This window comes from Lutjanus erythropterus, chromosome 15 (genome assembly GCF_056507025.1).
Source record: "Lutjanus erythropterus isolate fLutEry1 chromosome 15, fLutEry1.hap2, whole genome shotgun sequence".
Taxonomy (NCBI): domain Eukaryota; kingdom Metazoa; phylum Chordata; class Actinopteri; order Lutjaniformes; family Lutjanidae; genus Lutjanus; species Lutjanus erythropterus.
The window spans coordinates 2,394,228-2,417,734 of record NC_139331.1 but is presented as its reverse complement, the minus strand read 5'-3'; positions in this window follow the sequence as shown (position 1 = coordinate 2,417,734).

Genomic DNA, 23,507 nt, shown 5'->3' with positions numbered 1-23,507 from the left:
TGAATTGGTGGTGAATTAGAAAAACAGTAAATCAATATAATACTTGAGCTTGTGTTTAATCTGTTATTTGTCTTTTTGGTTGTGATGGTTGTGATGCAGTGTCACAGAAGTCCAATTAGCTGCAGCGTTGAAATAATAGCCATGTTTCCCTCAACATATTTTTTTTGCACATTTTGAAGCATTGCGTTAGAAAGGGTTGATGGAAACAGCAACATCTGAAAAAAACTTCCTCAATTTGCAAAAAAAGTTTTCACGCTCACTTGAGATGGTTTTTGACTTTCTGGAAAAGAGTTTGTGTGCTTAATGTGAGAGATGGGAAACACCTTTTTTTATGAATAAGTTCTGACATGGTGAATATTTAACTCCCATGACTGATGACTTTCAGAAGAAGAAGAAGAAGCTTCTGCCCTCAGTGTCGACTGTTGTGTGAAAGAATAATTACAACTTGCCCAATTAAAAAAGTCTCTCTGTAGTTTCCTCTCATAGACGGCCAAGGTGAGTGGTTTTGTTTCTTCTTTTTTTTAGATTAATTTGAGGTCGGCAAACAACCATGTTTCAAATTGCATACTTTATCCTTTTAGTACGTTCTGCAGCTGCCCTCACTGTTTCATGCAGTATGCATACAAATAGGACATACTACTCCGTCATAAGATTGCATCTTGAACTTTGATTCTCTTGCTCATATATCAGTGTCTGTCATCTGTCTGTGCTCTCTCTGTGGCTCAGTCAACATGACATATATTCTGCTGGATTGTGGGTCAGATGAGAGAGCATGCTGGCTTGCAAACTACAAAATGTGACCAGCCGCAGTAGGACGTCCTGGTATTTTTAGCATACTGCATTTGACATTTGATGTATTGAGGCATACTAAATCTTTTTCTGCCATACTAAATAGTATGTAAGTATGAGCACTGGAGCACACTGTTGGTTTTGTTTGTGTCCACCACTTCTTCTCCTCTGTTTAACATGACCTGTGTTGTTGTGTGGTAGTTTATTTGTTCCAAACCAGTTAATGGGAACATGCCTAATAATGTTCTTTTCTTTCTTTTTTTGCCACATTTCACAAGTTAAGTTCAAATTTGTTAATTTGAGATTATTTTGACTGATACTGCAATTGCAATATGATTTGCGATATTAGAAGTAATGATAATTTTTTACATCATTATTCTTATTTTTAAATTACTATGGTGTGATATATTTTTTGCAGGAATCTGAACCAAATAAATTTTTCTCTCTGCCTCATGACATTCGTTCATTTAAAAGTTTTTTGACACATTTTGCCTTTAAAAAGTGTTGCACCACCTGAAATTGCACAAAGCCATATTGTGATTTCAATAAAATCTGGATTAATTGTGCAGCCCTAATCCTGGCCCATTTTTCCTTTGCAATCTCTTCTTGCTTCTTGATCTTCTGCAGAAATCATCAGAAATAAGGAATTTGGAACATCAGAATGATGACCAGAATGATTTCCAGGTAAAAAGAGGAACAATGAAATAAAGGACCTAGGATGTACCCTATAAATGGTTACTAGCATCCCTCACCCCCTCTCCTAGACTGGGCAGACATGTGGTGCATTAGCGCGGGTCAAACTGACACGTGTGTGCGTGTGTGTGCGTGTGTGTGTGAGCGTGTGTGTGTGTGTGTGTGTTTGGGGGGTTTACAGATAATGAGCTTGTACACATGCAGCCATTAGCATTGTTCCAAACCTGGCTCTAACTTTCGAAAGCTTAAATGAATGCCTTTAGAGCAGGAGCCAAATGTTTACATTGTCTTTGTTGTCTTGTGTTGGACAGCTGAGCTGCAGCGTGTCCTCCACTGCAGCGTGTGCAATTTCACCCCCTCTGTGCTCCCCCTCTTTATGGTGTCTTTGACACCATTAGTCTAACAGCATTATGATGCACACAGCAGCAGCCTGGGTGGTCTGTGATCATGTCACACAAAATGATCCAGAAAAGAGGAAGTGGTTTTACTGGTTTTTAACAAATTCACTTGAAGTCGAGTATCTTTTACATCCCTGGTGACCATTTTCCAAAGCAAACCAGTACTTTTTCCCATCCTCCAGTTCACACTGGTTTCATTTCACACCAGTTTGGCATGAACTTGAAGAAACTTGATATCAGTGAACACGTGGGCGCCTTTATCTTTTTGTTAAAGTGATGATATTGTTGTATGGTAATGTTGGGTATGTTTTATTCTTTGGTGGTGTATTCAAAGAGGTTTCAGCATCAAAGACTGATTCACTTGTGAAAAACTTATATGACTACACAAAAAACAGAATTGGAGGAAAACAAACTGATCTCAAGAAAGTTTTATCATTTTATCATTTATCAAAGTTCATTTTTATTCCATACTGATGTATGAGGTAAACAATGGCAGCCTGGAAGGAAACGGCCTCAGTGCCAGCAGGAAGCTGAGAGAGGGTGAAAATAATAACACAAATGACTACTGTAAACATACCATGCAGCTCGAACACAACAACCACCTTTTCATGTATGCAATTTGCAGTTAAAGTTGGAACCTTTAAAATTGTCTGCCACTGATTTAACACTCTGCACTGTGACGTCAGATAACATGAAGGACAGGTCAAAAAAAGGATCAAATAGCATCCTCGACAGGAAAGCCAGAAATGTCATATTTTTTATGATACTGATTCGCTTGACACATGCTAGCTTCTGGCCAAGATTTCCCCAGTTTTCTCTAAAACTAGTGTTGTAAAATAGTCAGTAGAAGAAGAAGAGTGAGATGAAGCTGCAGTAGTGAGCAGCTGTAGGCTTTGCTGCCTTGCATTTCTTGTACAGGCCACCAAAAAGTGACTGTCCGAGGAAAATGGCGAAGTCTGGTCTCTGCCAAGAAGATGCAGAGAGGCGCCAACAGGATTAATTTCTTCACCTTTGTCGGTTGTAATTTAACAGCAGTTTGACATTAGAGGTGATGAAACACGAGGTAAACATGCTCCTGTCCCAACTTTTTTGGAAGCAGGCATCAAATTCAGTTGAGCGTGTGTTCACAAACAACAACAAAGCTCATCAGTTTGAACATTAAATATCTTTGTAGTGTATTCAGTTTAATATATATCAAAAGGTTTTCTGTTTTTTTTCTTACTAGTGGGACACAGTGTCCCAACTTCTTTGGAATTGGGGTTGTGTTTGTCAGGGAAGTCTTGATAAAAGGACGCACTTTCTCAGTCCTTTTCATGCACGACATTTTATAAATTCTTAAAAATTACAAAAGAAAAATTACAACAAAGTTAGGTATATGTCTAATATAATTTCTTCTGTGCTATATTCCACGCAGGTGAATTTTTAATTTCAATGTGAATGTTACAACCTCAAAGTCTGGGCTGGGGGATGAGGGGGGTGACAATAATTCAAGAGTAAGAAGGGAAAACTGAGAAAAATGTGCAAACAACGGTTATTTTTATTAATTAATCAAGTTTAATTGAGTAACAACAGCAATAAATGTTAAGTTAAAATACTAACGAGTGGATGGCACGTGACACTGAAGACAATGCGTGTCATCAGGACAGCTAGCAAAACACATAATACACAAAGAGACAACAAGTGTCTTGGCTATACAAGGAGGCTAACAAGACACATGCTGACAAACACTAACATTACGATGAGCAGTCTAGTCTGCCACAGCAGGACTTGACTGCAGATATGCAGACCGAAGTCTGTCAGATGGCTCACAGGTCCCGTTCAGCTGCAGACTCCCTGCTTTTAAGCACCAGGACCTGTTTGCAGATTGACTGCAGCTGCGGGGAGGTGGAGGGACAGTACCTGGACACAGGAGAGCACAGAAATCCACACACACCCTGTGGCATGTAACAGTGCAATATTCAACACTTCAATCAGGTGTCTTATCATTATTATATGTGCAACATCGGTATTTCTCTCAGGTGACTTTTTAATTCCAATGTGCAATAATCAGGTGTATTGTAATTCTTTGTGTGTTAACCCTATTTATAGTGTTCCTATTTTTAACATTTTTAAATATTTCATCTTGCTTATATTTTTTATTTTTCTTTTCTATTCTTTATTGATGCTTTTTCATACTTTTGCTATCCACTTTGCTGCTGTAACACTATAAATTTCCCCATTGTGGGACTAATAGATATAATAATATAAATAAATATCTTAATAATGAATAGTGTAAACAAACCATTACAGAGAAAACCACCTCTTGCATTGTCTTGCAGTGCAACATAATGTGATGGGCACAAATTGCAGTTTGAGTCCCAGCAGTATGACTGCAGTAAAAGTGTTGAAAACAGTTTTAATGTGCACAGTTATCATTTTTGGCATTTTCTGTCATTTTTCTAAAAGAGTGACTTCCTCTTTAAAGCTAAGGGCTTCAACATGTCCTCAGCAGAACACAAAGCTGCCATTCATTTTCTAACTCTTTGTATCTCTGCGTCCCCAAAAGGGAAATCTTGTTCTCTTATCCCCGGGAACTTCATTTATTTCCCATTATTGTGCGAGATGGCTATTTGTTCACCAAATATAAGTCAGGTGTCCTTGGAGACAAGTGAACAAAGGATCCCCTTTGGTGGCTGGGAGTTAATTCATTGCTCTATAGCCTCCTCCCACCACATCCCATCAAGCTTTCACATAGCTCACATGAGTCTCAGTGAAATTACACAGGAGAACAGAATTGCATCTTCAGTGCCTTGTGAGGAAACCCAGTAGGACGCTTAAAATTGGATGGAAAAGATTGGCTCAGCTAAATGCACTGTATTGTCTCTTTTCTCACACTGAGGGCAGGTTGAGATGGCAACAACTCAAGGTGAAGCACGCCTCCAATCCAAGAGTTAGCTCACACTGACCCTGACCATGCTGTCAGCCTGATACTCAGGGTTTGATAAGATGCAGAGAGGATTTTGATAGAAACTCAAAGGCAGGGCAGCAAAAATCTCTGAGTTATATCTCAGAGCAAGAAACTCTGCAGTTATTTAGGTTGGTTAAACAGTGCAGAATGTAATATTAGCACCATTGTTGGCTGTTGTTTATTTTTGCAAATTACTTTATATATGATAAAATACATAATTTGATACAGTCAGTCACTGTCCAATGGGAAACAACAGTGTTGTGAAGTAATTCCTGCAGTTTGAGCATTTCTTTTTCACATGTAGCTATATCTTTACCTCCAGGGAGTGTCTATTGAGTACATTTACAGAGGCAACACAAATACATACACACTAGAGATGAGGATCAGAGCAGCGCCAGCCAGGTTTTACAACAAAAAAGCTTACGCAGCTTATCCCACATTATAAACTTCCACAAAATCAACATACAAACATGCAAAAACTGTCACTGGCATCAAACCTACTGCCCACGTTCAATTATTAACAGTTTCTCTTGACTGACTGTCAGTTTTATAGTTGTGAATTACAGTTTTACAGTCCCACATTGTCCAGCCTGTGGGATTAGGTTAATTTGCCATGCAACATGCTAATACTGAGTTCAACAGGTTAACCTACAAAATAAACAGTTCAACAACATAAAGCATGGCAAAACTCATAGCTTCCAAGTTTGAAGGTGGGTGACAGCCAGTACGATTCATCCCTAAGCTCAAACTGTTACAGTCCTTCTTCCCTTGTATTCATTCATTTAATATGCACTGAGAGTAAGAGTAAAACAAGAAGGGCCTAGCCTCATGTAAAAAAGAAAAAACATGAACATAGCTTTTGCTTGCCATCCCGTATTTCAAAATTGCAGTTATTGCAATAGCTCTATTTGGCTTTTGTTTTGCTGGTGCACTGCTACCCAACTAGCAATAAGCAGAATATGCTGTGTCACCTAACAGATCACAGTGTTTTTTAAGGCTAGCTGTTTCCCCTCCTTCCAGTCTTTATGCTTAGTCAGGCTCATCGCCTCCTGGCTCCAGCTCCACACTTAAAGAGACACCCCACCAATTTCCCATATGAAGTTCAGTCGACCTGTCAAGAGAACTACTACTCAGGCACTGGAATAAGTTCTCTCTGGCAGAACTTAAAAAAACCCTGATGATGTCATCATCAGATGTGCACTTGTCTTCAGGGTAACTGGAATGATTTTAATTCCTCTTTCACCACATTGCAAAGAACAGACCCAGTGGATACCACATCCAAAGGCCTTCACAAACGTAGTGGTCACTGATGAGCCATGACTGGCAAGACAAAAGACAGAATGCTTTTTTTAAAGATATTTCAAGTTCAGTGTTGCACTCAACAACCACCTATTGACATCAGGTCATTCAATGACTTTGAGTTTCTTGATTGTTCTATTGATATCAAGAAAGGGTCCATCACATTATTGATTACAAGATGAGACATTTTCATAATCTGCTCCGTTTAATGGGTCACCACAGAACTTACTGTTACAGATAGAAACAAAAAGCAGAGAGTCAGAGCATCATGTTAAGAGGTCTGGAAGTCTTATGACAGCAAATTGAGCATGTATTCATGCCAGGGATGTTCTTGTCTCCTCTGTGTGGAGGTCACAGTCTTGAAGGTTATGGAATGTGAAGTCTGAAGGAGAAATCCTAAACATGTGTTGATCATTATTTGAAGTGGGGGAGGAGGCAGGCGCCAGCCAGCTGACCTGTACAAGAGAGAATCTACCGGAAAGATATAATGATCCACCTCGGGGGCTTTTAAGTGCGTAGGAGAGTGTGTGACTGTGTGCGTAAACACACATTTATGCTGCTGCTTCCAAACTCATTTGTGCTGGTGTGTGCATGTGTATGGGTCAGGGCTGTAAATATACTGCTCTGTAAGTGTCAGTGCCTTTATTGACCCCTGCTTATGATTTATCAATTTTATTTTATTTTTTATTTTTATGGGTTTCTAAATATAGAATCTTTGTATTTAGTCATAAATTGCACCAGTATGGTGCATGAACATGTTACAAGAATGGTATTCACTGAATGTGCTTACGTTTTTGATGAATGGTGAAATGAACAGATCAGTTTGCTACTACTGAACATGAGCATTGTTCATCCTGAGATAATGACACTCCCATCAAATGTCGACGTGATATAAAAAACATTTTGCAGCTTCTTTTATGGAGCATGAAGAGTATGAACTACACTGCAGACTGAAGTTTCTGTATCAGTGACAGGCAGACAGATCCATGTTATTTGCTCATCTCCTTTGTCTCCTCCCCTATCTATATCCTTGCTATGGCATGCATGGTGCGTTCAGTTTTAACTGCAAAGTCAGAATTTCCACATTCACAGTTGGAACAGTAGGCTATGAAAATTGTTAATTTGATAACTGCTGACTTCATAACTATGGATATATGTTATTCTAACCATGACAAAGCATGATTTTATAGCTGTACATTTACATTTATGGATGTGGAATTTCACCATGGTAATAATAAGGTAATAATCATGCATACATTGTGTCATTTTTCCATCTTCCAAAAAGTAACAATACAAAGTACAAGTTAATGCAAACACAAATACAGTTTAAATACAAAAGACATTAATATTCCACACCATTTAGTATCATTATATAGACTTCAGCACCCCTGAGGAAGTTTTGAAATTTAAAAAGTAAAAATAAAAAAATAATATAGCATTTTTGTGACTATAAACTTAGTACAAAATTCTTAATTGTGAATTAGTTCATTTTAATCTCTATGAACTGAATTTTGAGCTGACTCTTGTGAATGTGAACTTGCATCAACAAATAAATGCAGAGGTGACATTAACATAAGTGAAATTATGAGGGATGTTCTGATCCATTTTTTTCGCCTGGATCCAAGCCCTTTAAAATTGGGTATCTGCCAATATCAAGTCAGATCTGATGCTTGAATTTACCTTAATGTTGATTAAATATGTATTAGATATACTTGAAATGCTGAAACAGCTGTAGACTACTTCATCTGACATACCTTATTTTTCACAAGCTACTTGATCCAAAACTGGAAGCCCTGGCTAAAAAAACATTCACTTTATAAGCTTAAATTATTGATGTGATGTGAAGGAAGGGTAACTGGTTGACTGTGACTCCAAAAATGGATGTGAAGATGTATCACTTTGCTTGACTCGTTGGAACTACGGAAACACTCAGTCAGCTCTCATTGTGCAGTAGTGTTACAGAGTGGAACTTCGTCCTTCACAAATGATCTTTGGCTGAGTAAAGGTACCACCTGCATACTGCACTTTAACCAAGTTTAATTTTAGCGTGCCATCAACTTACTCATGGAATTAACCTGCTGCTGGCAACATCTTTAATTTGAACTAGTGAAAGTGAGTGTCAACGTCCACTAAAAACGAGAAGCTGCTAGCTAGCTCGTATATAGATGAATCCTGTGAAGTACAGGAAGTAAACAGGCCACCATTATTGTAGTGGCGTCTCCCTACAGTATGCATGCAGTTTCCTACTTTTACATGTGCTTTTTATCTAACATTCTTTTTGACATGAATGTCTATGAATCCGGGAAGAACCTGTGCAGTTCTCAGCTACTCCAAAAGTAAAGTCAAACTTAAACTTTAGGAAAAAAGAATGTTAATACTGGCATCCAAAATGGTACATTCAGTTACTGGGGGCCATTCCAGTTATCCATCCGTCACAGTCTGCAGGCAACAGTAAACATGTAGTTAAGGGAACCCCAGACCTGGGAGAGATCTGACAAGAGTCATCACTTTAACCCAAACCATGAGAACAACTTGCAAGATTTTTGCAAATCTTGGATTCCCTTCTAGACCTGACCAGCAGACACCACTCGATGGCAGAACACACAAAGCAGTCACCTGATTCATCTGTAAAACTACTTATCACATTTTGAGAATTTACAGAAGTGCCTCCTAACCTTCAGTGTTGTAAGTCAAGACAAGAAGTTATTATGAAGGCCAAGACTTTGAAAGGTTAAGACCAAGTCTGAGACATGGTGAGATTGAGTCGAGACCAATGCTGCCACCCCTGGTGTGTAGCATTTATGTCAGAACTGACATTAGCTAGCATTGATGTACCATAACTTCTCATACATTAGCTACATACCTTTATGTGCCCAGTCTTGTTAATGTTTATCACAAGCAAAAACCTAACCCAAGAACAACAATTTGTCATTAGCTACATCACTCAATATTTAACTAAATTAGTAAATTGTGCACCTGGCCAGGTGGCAAATAGCTGGCAAACAACTGGAACTAGCATCCTGAAACAAACACATACACGTAGCTAATGTTTATAGCTAATATTTGCTAAATGTGTTTTGGTGAGTGGTGAAGAGATTTCTGAAAAATTTGGGTTCAGAAGAAGATTGCTAACATTAGCTAACTAACTTTGCTAGCACCCCTTATACATAGCTTACCTTCTTTTCCAATTCCATGTTCACATGCTCCTTGGATGGTCCCATTTTCCGAGTTAGGAAATCATTCTTCCAGCTTTGGTGTGTTCATGAGCTTCATGTGAATTTTCACAGTCAGGACCTAATTTTTCCCCTAATTCTGACACATGGATGCAGGATAAATACAGATAAAAGTTGCACAATATACATACTTCTGTGTGTTTGCTTTTGTTGTTGTTGTTTCGCAGATTAACCCTTTGAGGTTTAGGTAGTCAAATTTGATTACAGAGGGTTTGGCTGACATCTCTTCCCAGACAGCCACAGCTTCTTTTCCTGTTGCCTGCAACTGCTCTCTGGAATGCTGGCACTACAATACTACCAACCCATTTACCTTAATACCTCTTTATAAAAAGCAATGTCAACACAGGCCCTCTTGTATAACATATTAAATTTGATGTTTTAGTTCCAATACCAAAATGCCTTTTTTTTCCCCATTCTATCTTTTTTCTTAGTTTTGAGGACAGTGTTTGGAGATGGTAGACATCACTGCCCCAAAACCTTTTCCTTCCCATCACTGTCCTGCAGTCTCTCACTTTGAGTCGGGCCTAACCGCTGCTCCATCTTTCAGAGATGCAGCAGGCTTGTGGTGAACCCAGAGCTGTAATCACTCTGAAGCTGAAATCACTGTTATTTTAACCCATCAGCACGAGGAAATACTACATTCCGAACGCAACCGTGCAAGACGGCGCAAGCTGGAGACAAACAGAGCATGTCGTTGATGCCCAGCTCCCAGAATCATTCCTCGGATTTCTGAGAAGTGTGGTCTGATCTCAGCAGTCCTGTCTGATGCATTGTTGATTCATATCAGCTGTGTCCAGATACTTGGATTCCTCCTTGAGGCCCCAGTGTCAGGGTTGCATTACCCTCAAATGCACCATAAAATCATCCAGCCACTGCTGGGATTTTGTCTTACCTGTCTATGAACCGAGGTAGAAGCTCCAGAAGGCACCCTAGTGTGCCTTTTTCATCAAAAACAAACTTCTATCATGGCATGCTGATGACTATTCCTCTGGTGGAGCTGTAGCTGATCATTTTCTCCTCTTCTGTCAAAGAAGCTGTAATGTTCTGTTTGTTTGTTTCATCAGATTTCAGGTGGGAATTATGTCTTTGACCTTGATGACATCTTCTGCCCATAATTTGCGAAATTACCCTTCATTTCACAAAGTACATAGGTCATCCAGTAATATGTGAGTGAGCATATAATTTGGGAGTGATTTGGTAGGTTTTTCCTGCCTGCTTTATTAAAAGCTTGTGTTCGATTCACGAGCCTTAGAATTCTTTAAAGCAATGCTCAAAAGTTGGCTGTTAGATTCATCTCTAGAGATACCCTTTTGGAATTTGGTCAGTAAATTGGTTGAAATGCAGACAAAGACAGCAGGACTCCAATGTTTTGCTGTTGCACTTGCATCAAGTTCAGACTTGAAAGAAACAAAAAGAATAGTTAAAACCAAAAGAGAGGCCAAGATATACTGACTTGTAGTCCCTTGTATAGATTGTGCTCCAAAAACACTGCATCCTCCAATGCCCACGAAGCAACATGCTAGCTTCTTTTTGTTAGATCTGATAAATGATCATGTCCTTCAGTTTATAAAGGAGCCTTTCCAGCAGAAATTTGTGTACCTCAAGTCAAAGTTATTTTGTCAGACTTAAGAAAGAGTCTGGCTGTCCAGTTTGTTCAGCAATTCAAACCGATTTAGTTGAGAAGCCTTGACAAAATAATCACATAATCAGAGCTTTGTAGGTGTCTTAAGAATTGGGATGTCATCTTGCTAGATCGTAAGCTACATAGCTACATCCATGAAAAATAGCTAAAAAAAAATGGCCACAAAAATGATGACACGTGGGAATGAGAGGTTGGTGTAAGCCAACTTAGAGAAATAACAGCTTTTAAATTGATATATTACCAGAACAAGTGCTCCTAGCAAGTGATGTCACAGCTTCTACATGGTATCGGCTTGGTGCACAGACTTGCATACTTGCCAGCAGCATTTTAGGCAGTATTCGAATAATTTTCCAATTCTTGCATCGGAACAACCCTATTAACAAGTGTGTGGTTGAGTAAGCAAGAAGAGTTTGAATCATCAGTCAGACTAAGATCTGAAATCTGCACAGTGAAGGCAGCTGCTAAACCCAGGGTGAGTCTAAATGAATGTGAATGCCACAAGTCAAAATCCTACACAATGGTTGAAAGATGCCACCACACAAGTTACATTACATAAACTACATAAGCTTTCCAGAGTTCAGTTCAGTTTTAGCCTTATGTAATTTTACAAGTACTGCTTCTTACTACAACTACTACTAGTAGTACTACTAGTACTGATAATACTAATAATAATAATAATAATAATAATAATAATAATAATAATAATAATAAATAATAATAATAATAATAATGATCATAAACATCAAGAAAAAAAATGCAGGTATCAGTATCAACAGATCACCACTGATAGCACCATTTTAGGTGGTATCAGAATCACTTTATGATTATGAGGGTGTAGTTGAATGAGCGAGAGAAAGTGAGTGGCAGAAAAATGACAAATGGTTATCAGGAAGTTGTAAGGCTGCCGAATCAGCAGTAAGACTAAGATTTGAGATCTGCACGGTGAAGATATCTACGATGAGTACAGGCAGCTGTGAGTCCGGCTGAACCCAAGTTGAGTCTAAGTGAATGTGAATGTCATAAGCCAGACTTCTACACAACGGTTGAAAGATGCCATCATACAAGTTATAGTACACAAACTACACGCTACAAGCTTTCCAGACTGAAGTTCAGTTTCAGCCTCATGTAATTTTACTACTACTAATACAAATATTAATAATGATAAATAATCATAGACATCAAAGAAGAAAAATCGCTGGTTTTGGTATAGTATTGGTGTTGACGGATATCCAAATTCAGATACTGGATTGGAACTGAAAAAAGTTGATTGGTACATCTCTAATGTAGATAATGGGAGTTCAAGGGTACAACACTGAAAGTGTTTTGTGGAAATGTGGCTTAAGTTACTTTGTATCCCTGGTCAGAGGTGTTTCTGCAAGGCATAATGTCACCTGTAAGGTGCATAGACATGTGCAATACTCTTTTGGGGGCTGTCTGTTGTGGTTTATTGATTTCTAGATAAAGATAAGACAATTTCCATCTTTAACATACTGTCCACAGAAACATCTCCATTGATTTCCTCCCACAGAATCTCTCCTCCCCGGGTATCACGGTCAGTTAGTAGATAACTGTAGAAAGTGTTTGGCCTGTCACACTGTGAGGGAATTTACTGCACTGCTCCAGCCTGCAGCTCGTCACCCAGGTCAGCATGTCCCTCGCTGTTCAGAATAATGTTTCTGAGTAGCATTGTGCAGGCGTGTCAGTCTGTATCTGTGCCTGCGCAGTAAAACGCCAGTGCCCTGACCAGTAGACCATGGGAGGGAATGTGCTGTGGGTCACAGACAGGCCATTTGGCCGTTTCAGGCCATCTACTGCTGACTCACCCCTCCCCTCCAGCAAAGGAGCAGTCAGCTGTGTCCACAACCTGGCCCTTGTCGGACCTGCATATTGATTAGGACACAGACGATCTGTAGCCACTGCACAGTCCGCCCAAAAGAGCGATCAAATGAGCCAAATCACCATTTGAGTGTCAGATGTTGTTTTTTAATGAGTTTTCTCTTGTTTGCTCTCTGGCAGAAGTCCAGTCTGTATTAAATCACACACCAGTCTTTTATCCACAGTAGTGAATGATGAGTTTGGGGCTTCAGTTACAACATGAAAGAGTGTTTGTTCAGCTGTTCCATGTCATCTGCAAGTACACTCATGAAAATAAAGGTGCTAACCCTTTATAAAGGTTATATGTGTAAACCTTTCAGAGTTCTGCGTAAAACCCAACAGAGAGGCTTATACTTAGGTTTCACCCAGAACCCCTTACATGAACCCTCCTACCTCAACCTTCTCTCAAGGTTCTATCTAGAACCTTTCCACCTTCTAGGGATGCTCAAGGGTTGCATCTAAAACCCACCCACAAGGTTCCACTGAGAACCCTTTTTGTATTCAAAGGGTTTCATCTAGAACCAACCAAGGGGGCTCTATTGAGAACTTTTTAAATATTCCCTACTTTTCATCTATAACCCACCCAGGGGATTCTGCCAAGAACTTTTTTATATTCCTAATGTTTCATCTAGAACCCTCTCAGGGTGTTCTACTGGGAAGCCTTTTTATATTCTTGAAAGAACCCTTTTGGAATCCTGAGTGTACGTGCTGTTAGCTCCAGCAGAAAGGAGTCAAAATAAATTTCATTCACAAGATGATTATCAAGTTTTAAAGTTGTTCACATCCAAATGTCAATATTTTGTATCTAAAATGATGAATTCAGTCCTTTTATCTAAATGTAATGTGTTTGAGAATCACATGAAGCTGCCTGACATGAAAAAGACTTGTGGCCCAAGAAAAATAGTTTCCTAAAGGACAGTTGATATATTATAATTTGGAAAATAGTACAGTCTCATCAGGTAGTGTAAGCACAGTAAGACTCCAAATAAACTGTCTTCCCTCACTGATTATTGTTCTGTGAAGCCAGAGCAACAGCCCCGAGCCGCCGTGGAAGACAAATATATTTGTGTTTCCCTGGCACTCCAAAAAAATAATCCAACATGGAGCCAAGATCCACAGTGATTTTAAAACTGTAAAAGAAACTGTACAATGTTTGCAAATACAGCTTTTGGATGTTTGCTTGTTAGCTTTAGGTGCTTCTTGGCTTTCTTCCCAAGAATGAGATGAGATGATAGACACCACCTTCATGTCAAGGAATAGTTAAAGTTAAAGTTAAAGCAACAAATAGCTTAAAGGAAACACACCATTACAATTAATAAATTACTGGTTCCTCTGGTTTAACTGTTGTTGGAGACATTGGGTATAATGATAAAGAACCCATAGGTTTACAAAGAACCTTTGACGAATGCTTTCTTCAAAAAAAGGGTTCCTCAGAGGCAGATGGTTCATGATAGAAGCTCAGCCCTTCAGGAAGAACCCTTTTTGAATCCTTATTTCTAAGAGTGTACATGCTCTTAGCAGCCCCACCTGAATGAACTGAATAAAATTAACTTTACGTCCTGACAGACCACAACTTCAGAGTTGTTGTCCGGTGTTTTTCTATGCTCATTCTCACTGCTTCCAATCTTTATGCTAAGCTAGGCTTCACAGCCTCACTCCTTGAGACTGAAATCCATTTCATCCATTTCAAAGAGAAATTCTAGTGTAACATCTTGTTTGGCCTTCAGCAGGTGTTGAGGCAGGCACCTGCTTGAATTAACTGCGGAGCTGAGGAACATTGCCAAGTAGGTGATACTAAATTTCATTTATCAGTGACATATTTAGCTTAGTCAGTTTGATTAATATTTTTATGTTAGCAGTTGATCAGAGTATCTTTTAGTGTGATAAGTCTTGGCAGCTGTGAAATGTTCAGATCTTTTTGTTTCTTAGTGTTTTAGAGTTTTCAGTATTTATTTCTTGTTGCCTCTAACCACTCAAAGTGTACAGCAGTACTCTGAGCAGCATGTCTGCAGCCATCAGCTGACTGGGCCACACATCCTCCATCTCCTGAAGCGCTCCTCATTAAAGTTGCATTAGGGAGGATTCAGCTCCGTCGTACCTCCTGAGTGAGGGGATTTTTCTTCAGACTTTCTCTACCCCCATGTTCAGCAAATGCACATACAATGGATGCTGAAAGACCAATATGCTTGGCTGAGATCAGTCTGACATTTGAATGGCCATGGAAGGTAAAGCAGAATGGGAAGTAGGGACTCTGTGAGGGGCCGCTTCCTCCTCAGTCTTTTTTATTTAAAAATAGTCTGGAACCCACTACAGTTTGTTGTAAGACAGTCTGGCAAAGGAGAGATTTTTGAACCAGACAATTTTAAGAAAACTTGCAGCATTTAAATTTCTGGGATGATTGATATTGTGACCTGAAACAGAGTTCACATAAGAAAGCAGTGACTAAATATGAAGTTGAAATTTCTAAAGGAAAGGTTTTTTTTGCCCAGGGAGGTGAAGCACTCCCAATAAGCTCTATGGATCACATGCTTAGGTTAGATGAATTTTTTTAGGAGTTTTAGCCGTGTGTGGATCGTTGGTCATTCAATCTACCCCTTTGATCTCTCTAACTATTACATGAATTGCCATGGAACTTTGCACAGACATTCACGATCCCCAGAGGAAGAATCCCTCTGACTTTGTGGTCCCCTGATTTGTCCCCTAGTGCCACCATGAGCTTGACATCTCCTTTTGCACTGGCAAAGGTCATTTTCTGTACTTAAATACCTAGACTGGATGGATTGGTACAACATGGTGAGGGTAGTGCTAAGGTTAGATCAGAGGACACATTGCACCAGATACACCGTAATACGGTCCAAAGGATCCTAAATGGCAGAGCACCAACTTACCTTGACACCTACTTTCAGATGTCCATCATCACACACTACCAGAGCTAACCTGTACCTTTATAAATGTAAAACTATGATGGGTAAGGTTTTGTTCATTTATACTGGAGCTATGTAATGCAATAAACTGCCTCTTGCTATCAAGGAGGTGCAGAACCCAATTCCATCTTTTTGTTGCGAGGACGGTTTGATGAAACATCAGGGACCACAATGGAAATAAGTCTTGGACTTTATCATGTTATCTCTGACAAAGTCATATACACTGTTACTTCTTTTACTATTTAATCCTTTGTTGAATAATCTACACTAAACTAAACTAAACAAATCATCTTACAGACAAACATGGTTAGACAACATTTTCTACCTTAGTGATCCTCAGACTTTTGCTCTAGTAGCACCATCAGGTTGATGTTTGGTTCTGAGTGAAATATCTTGACAATGATTGGACGAAATGTGGTTCAGACAAGACAATGACCTGACTTTTCATATATCTGTCTTCTGGCGGCCACCGGCTTGTTCATCTAATCAACTGAATTGGTTGATTGCCCTTGACCACATACTGTACAGTATATGACTGTGGGAGAGTACCAGCAACAACCATACCACACCGCTGTCCTCACATGGTTAACACTGGGGAAACTGTCACAGTTTGGTTAGGTTTAGGCACCAAAACTACTTGGTTAGGTCAAAATCAGTCAGCATGGAGTGCTGCTTGGGTGTGGAAAAAATGTGTCAATCTGGTGCTCTTCAACTTGGGGATCAAAAGTTTAAACTTGTTGAAGAAACCTGAGGCACATTGTCACCACCACAGTGCCTCAGATTTCTTCAACACATTACTACTTCATAAGGTTGAGAAAAAGAATATAGTTTGGATTAAAATAAGTTGACCCAAGTTAGTTACAGAACTTTAATTCCCTATGTACATGAAGAAGGCTTCTCCAGGGTGAAAGTCTGAGTGTGTTTGACCCATTCCTCCACTCTGACCTCCTCCATACATCGATTTTTATTTTTTTTGCTCTAGGCTGTGTTCAGACTGACATCAGCACTGTGACAAACAAAAAAGACTGGCTGCACCCTCATTCAATTGAATGACTACTGTGGTTACATAGTGGAAGTGTCAACACAAGCTCTGGCAAACTCACACGATTGTCAAAGAAAATGTGTTATTTATTCGATGGTGCTATCCCTCTTGTCTGTTGAACAACTCCAAAAAATATATAATCTCCCCAGACATAATTTTTTTGATACCATCCAACTCAAGATTTCATAACTGGAAAAACCACTTTCAGTATCAATGCCACATCAGCAGCAACAGAGCAGTTAATTCTCCTTGGTCCAACCAAAAAATCTAAAACTTGTTTTTACAGTGTCTTAAGCCAGACTGATGTGCTGAATGCACAGGATGTTGCAAACATATGACAAAATGAACTTGGTGTAGATATTGATGAGGATGAATGGGATGTGATATGGGATCATACAAAGAAGATATCTGTGCGCGGTGGTGCTAGACTGTTGCAATTTACTGCACTGCTTGCAAGTCTCTTCCAACAAAAGACACAAAATGAAGCGCCAGGTTTCACCTTTGTGCCTAAAATGTAAAATCTCTGTTGGGACTTACACTCATTGTGTGTGGTCCTGTCCCAAAATCCAAGTATATTGGATGGATATTACACAAGATATGGAAAAATATTTGGTACATATTTGTACATGAATCCACTTTCTTTGCTTCTTGGGCATCTGAGTCAAGATGTAATTTTTGGCACTAGTTCTTGCAGGCAGTAGAATATCCTTGCATATGCTGCTAGAAAGAACATCTTTTTTGTCATGGATAAATGACAAACCTTCCAAAGCAAACTGGCATAAGATAATCTTGGAATGTTTTCCTGTTGAATACTACTCCACGGTGACTTCAACATTTGCAAGCATCATATTTGACTGACTATGGACCCACCCCCACACCCCTTTTGTGCTCATGATATTGCAATTACAATGCCCCTTTGTCATCAGAACTTGATTGTAATATTTTTAGTTATATTTTAATTATTTATTTTTTCTAAAGAGCACCTATGTATTTTTCCAAATGTTATCAATGCTGATTGTGTGGGCATGTGTTCTTGCTGAACTCTTTATTTGTGTTTACCAAAGCTCTAAAAACTCAATAAATATACTACAGAAAAACAAAACACAGGATTTTCTTGCAAAAAGTTGAACCTTACACATTCCAGATTAATCATAAATCCTGAGTTGTAAATTCCTGTTTCATAATATCATCCAGCACTGTGCAGGATTGTAGTGTCTGATAAGCCTTCAAAATAATGGACCTCAGCGTTGTCTGTATAGCAACACGCCCACACCAACACAACCTCTTGCATTTTCTAATGTGATGCTATTTTCAGTCTGAACATCCACTGCACTCGGCCTGAGGAGCTGACTTGGAGGGAAAGATGGACCCTGAGGAGTAAATGTATTTACAAGGAAATTGGTTTATTGAAACTCAGGTTTGACCTTAGCTTGTTACAGAGCCTTTGAATTGGATTATTCATTAAGGCTCAGCAAAGGCTCTAGAATTTTAAGAGTAATGAAATTCATTAAATTTCTTCAAATTGGGCTCAAGCCTCGATTTGGACTCAAGGATGAACTGATTAAAATTTGGAGGTCAAAGGTCACTCTGACCTCACAAGACATTTTTTGCAAAAACTTGAGAATTTATGCACTAATTATGACACGATTTAATAGAAATATCTAACAGGATGAACTGATGAGGTGCTGACATTTTATATCCAAAAGGTCAAAGGTCAACTTGACTTGTCAGCTCTCTATCAGTCCCCTGTCCTTTGTAAAAAAAAAAAACAAACAAGTGAGGGCAGCATGTTTCTGCCTGGAAATTATGTGCTGAAATCACAAATGTAAATACAGTGTGTAACATTTTGCATCAAGTACATTTAATACCTTTTATGAAATTCCTTTAAATTCTCCACTACACACATTTTATAAATCTGGACAGACATTGGTGTAAACTGTCTTGACTTGACTACTTGATGGAGACATACAACCACAAGGAGATCATTTTGGTTTGCATAATGACATTATAAACATAACAGAGCTTTTGGCAGAAATCCCAAAAATGTGGTTGTATTTTACATTTTAAAAATCAACTTCATTAAAGTTGACAGTAAAAGTAAACACAAAAAAGAGCAAACTAGAAAGTAAACTATTATACAGAATACATCAAAAACATAAAACAAAAATGATCTTACATAACTTACTTTAAGATGAAGTCTATGAAACATTACTGCGGTGTAATTCATTTATGGATGTTTTTACAACAGTTCCAACCCAGTAATTTGATTGGATGAGTGACATTCCATGAGTGCTGACATAGAGTACAACAGCACTGGGACTTTTGGTGTTCATTAGCCTACAGTAATGTTACAAAGTTACAATGACTAACAGATAAAGACCATAGAGACAGGAGGAAACAAGAGGTGTCTTGTACACATTTGTTTTCAGGTCACAAACAAACTGCACCAGAGTCTGTTTGGAAGTCCAACCTTTTCAAATGTCTCAGTCCAAAAGAGCAAGCTGAAAACAGTCTGTAGTCAGTTTTATGGATCCATCCAGACAACTAAAGGAGAGCTCTACTGCTGTAACGCTAGCACGCTAACGTTTGTGTGCATGAACATGTTTATGGGTTGCTTAACAACAGTCCAGTTTCAATCCATTTATGGAACTATTTGTTTTGGTGGAGCCAAATAAATTAGTAAATAAAAAAGAAATCATAATCTTTTGTCAATTACTGTTAACTAATAAATGGCACTTGTAGACCTGCTGTATAAAAGTAATATTGCACTTAAGGTCATACTGTTGTAATGGATATCAGCATGGCTGTGATTATCTTTGGAAATCGAAACACAGCTGTGCTGATATTCACTACAACAGCACTCCCTCTAGTGTGATAATGTGTTAATATAATGTGGACAACAACATGGATATCCTGCGTTCTATACAGACTTCCCGCCCATGGTTCGGGATGTAGGTGATCCACGGACTACAAGTAACCATCATAGTGTGAAATACAGTTTTACTGTCACTGTCACTTCTGTGTCTGCCTGTCTGTGACACAGACTATTACTGGTGACTTCTAACCAATCACTGCTGTGGGCGGGTCATTGAGACAGACTACAGAGTGTATTATCTGTTATATGTATATTATATACATAGTGCAGTACTGTATAATACAGCATATTATTTTAAGTATACCATTTCTGTTACTATTATTATTATACCTTCATTTAAATTACTATGGTGACGACTACAGACAGAAAGAGATCAAAGCCAAGTGTACTTAGCAATAATTTACTTCTAATCCCACCTCTTTTTTTCTTTTTTGCTGATCTGAAAAATGTTCTGATCCGTGACTTAAAATACGATCCGAACCTTGAATTTTGTCATCCGATGCACCCCTAATAGTAAGTACAAGAAATATAATGACAGATAAAGAGCAAGTACTGCAAGTCAAGAGACATAAATACAAAATAAAATTGACAATAAAATATGAAAAAATATTATAAAGTTATGTACAATATGTTATTTATATGAAAGAGCTGTACAGGTTTGTGCAGTAATGTGCAAATAGATACACATATGCAGCATGCTGATATGGATGATAAGCCAATCCCATCAACAATGATCATTTGTATTCCTTCTTGATATCACAACCTGTCAGATTCCTGAGAAGCTGTTTTCAGTATGAACTCAGTCTACCTAACAGTGCAGGCTGTAGTGTACAGTACTGACTGTACTGTAAATAGTGATAAGCAAACATTATCTCTGAGCTAAAACTGTAAGCAGCTATTCCGAGAATTTCACAGATTCTTGGATGGAAGCAAAACAAACCAGACGACATAATGACAGCGTCGAAATGTTTGAAACAACAAAACAATATTCTGAGGTCATAACTGCAACCTGGTCAGCACGACCGCCCAGCCTGTTTACACTTGGAGGGGGAAGAAATTTCAAGTGTAACCACAGTCAAAGAATGCGTGTGTTGATTGCTATCTCACATGTCCCGTATACATTCTGAGGGGAGGAATGCCGGCGGTTTTTCCAGCTAAATGGTAACAGCTGTTTCTGAGTGATGTGTTTGATGGAGGTCGAGAGAGCGCTCTGCTTTTATTTACTTTGGCCGCAGCCTTGGAAGGGGAACACTTCAAACGGACGCAGTCTGCCATCAGACGCCAGGCCCAGCGGTCAAACATTCTTTGGTTTCCTGCAGCAAAACATGGCATGTTACCCTGGGCGTTGAGTTTCAATGGGAAAGACCCAGTTTGTGTTGGGCACCGCAGGGCCCACAGCTGGGATTTTACAGGTCAGCACATTTCAGCTGGAGGCTTCACGTCCGATTATGGGAGGGAAAAGGAAACAAAATAGATTTACCTCAGCCTGGGAATGTGTTTACAGGCTGCTGGTTATTCTCACACTTCACAGATCGCATAGTTGTTTTTAGGTCTCACTCAGTGTGCTCACATGCACTTAAATAACTGGATACTTTCAGTTTTCTGCAATAATATTATTTCTTTTACATCATGACTACAAGACACCCAGTTCCTGTAATAAGGACTTAAAGAAATTCTACAACATGTCTACATTTTGAATTGTGTGCACATGTCGCTGTGACAGCGGGATTAAAATAAGAATTGCAAACATGTTGTATTCAAAATAATGAAAGAAGAAATGAAAAAAGTTCAAACTATGCCTACCATACACTAGAAGACTTGACATTAGTCTGACACCCTCTCACATCTTAAGACAATTTGTCAGAAGTCACACAGTTATAAGTCTCAGACTAGACTTAAATAACAACTAGATTATTTAGGTCTTGTTAATGTTAAGTTATAAAAATAGTTAAATAACAAACTAAATGAGCAGCCATATAAAAGGTAGAGGTAGGTAGAGAAATCTATTGCCAAATAATGACTCACTACCAGAACATTATACATTTGAATATTAAAAAAAAATACAAAGGGAGGAAGATCAAATTAACTATTTAATTATTTACACGATCAAACTAACTTTAAATATTTACAGTTTTAAACTAATTATTTCTCTGTTTGGTTTCTCATTATTTTACAAATCAAATTACACTTTTTTTGGGTGGGAGTCGAACCAGCAGCAGCAGGACTAACAGCCTCAGTACACAGGACGTGCACTGTACCAACTGAGCTACAGGAGTGCCCTGATTGATAATTTGTTATGTGCCACTCCTCTGACTCCATTTACAAACACCTGAGATCTGCAGAGAGAGAGGTGCAGAGAAGCTCAAATCAACTGTTTATATATTTACAAGCTACAGGATCCTGATCCAGAGAGAAAGAGTGAGAGAGACTCACTCCCACTTTAATAGGTTCATGTACAGAGAAAGTTTCAGAAAGTTTCACAGGCCTGCTGCAGTGAGCAGCGGCCGCCTGTCACACACTGACTGCTTGTGCGTGGCTCAGTAGAGGAAGATGTCGTTGAACTTGAATGAACCAAGACTTAAGATCAAATTGAAAAAAGTTTGATTTGGTGTCCTGGTAGCTCAGGTGACAGGTGAGGTGGTGAGTCCTCTGCTGTGGCCGTGGGTTTTGACTCCCGCCTAAACAGCCCTGTGCTGGATGTCATTCCACCACTCTCTCTCCCTGCTTTTCTGACATATCTTCAACTGTTTTGTAAATTAAAGGCATAACAGCCACACAAATATACTTTTTGAAAAAGTTTGACTTTATCAAATGGTTAAGATGGAGAAGAAGACTGACAAAAGACAGCTTGGACTGAGTTTTAGGACTACCAAAATGATCAGGACAATGGGACCGTGCCTCAACTCCAGCAAGACTCATCATTTTACTCCAATTTTGATAATTAATCTGCAACACAGAGAGAGATTGCTTCAAAAGTCATTAGGTGTAAGGCCGGCACAACTCAAACTGAGACAAAGCACCCTCTCTGATTCTAACTCATCTGACTATGACTTGTCATCTCAAGTGTTTTATATACCGTAAAACTCCAGATGTGCTGTGATGTGTGCTCATGTTCACACACAGTCATATATGCAATTCAGTCAACGAGTTCATGTGGAATAGATTATGTGAATGTAGATTATGTGCAGCATATGGCATCTAGGCTGTGATCTTGTCACTTCACAACACAGCAGGGAGTATGAAGTGACAACAGTAACTTCCATTCCAGGGGAACAGAGACTCAGAGCAGAGGTGGGCTTACCATTAGGTCAAGGTTGGTAAATGCCTTAGACCCCGAGCTATTCAGGGCACTATAAAACCCTTACTTTTCTTTAATTTATTGTCTTTTTTTAAATCCATATATACAAATATCATCATATTACTTAATGAGTGACTCAAGAAATATACAATACCCACCCCAGCCACAGCCTGTTCACCCTGCTGCCGTCTGGCAAGAGATACACAAGTATCCCCTGTCGTACCACCAGACTACTGAGCAGCCTCTTCCTTCAGGCCATGAGACTGCTTAATTCATCCTCAGCACTCCATTATAAATAATAGTTTATTTTGCACAATTTATTATTCATTCACCCATTCATATGATTGTTTTATGAGTAGCAAAAAGGGACTACAACTAGCATTTCCTTTTACAGCCCTGTATTGTAGAATGATAAGTAAATGAACATTGTACCTTAAAAGATGACACAAAGGGTGTTTTCATACTTAGCTCTTTTAGTCCGGATTTTCAGAC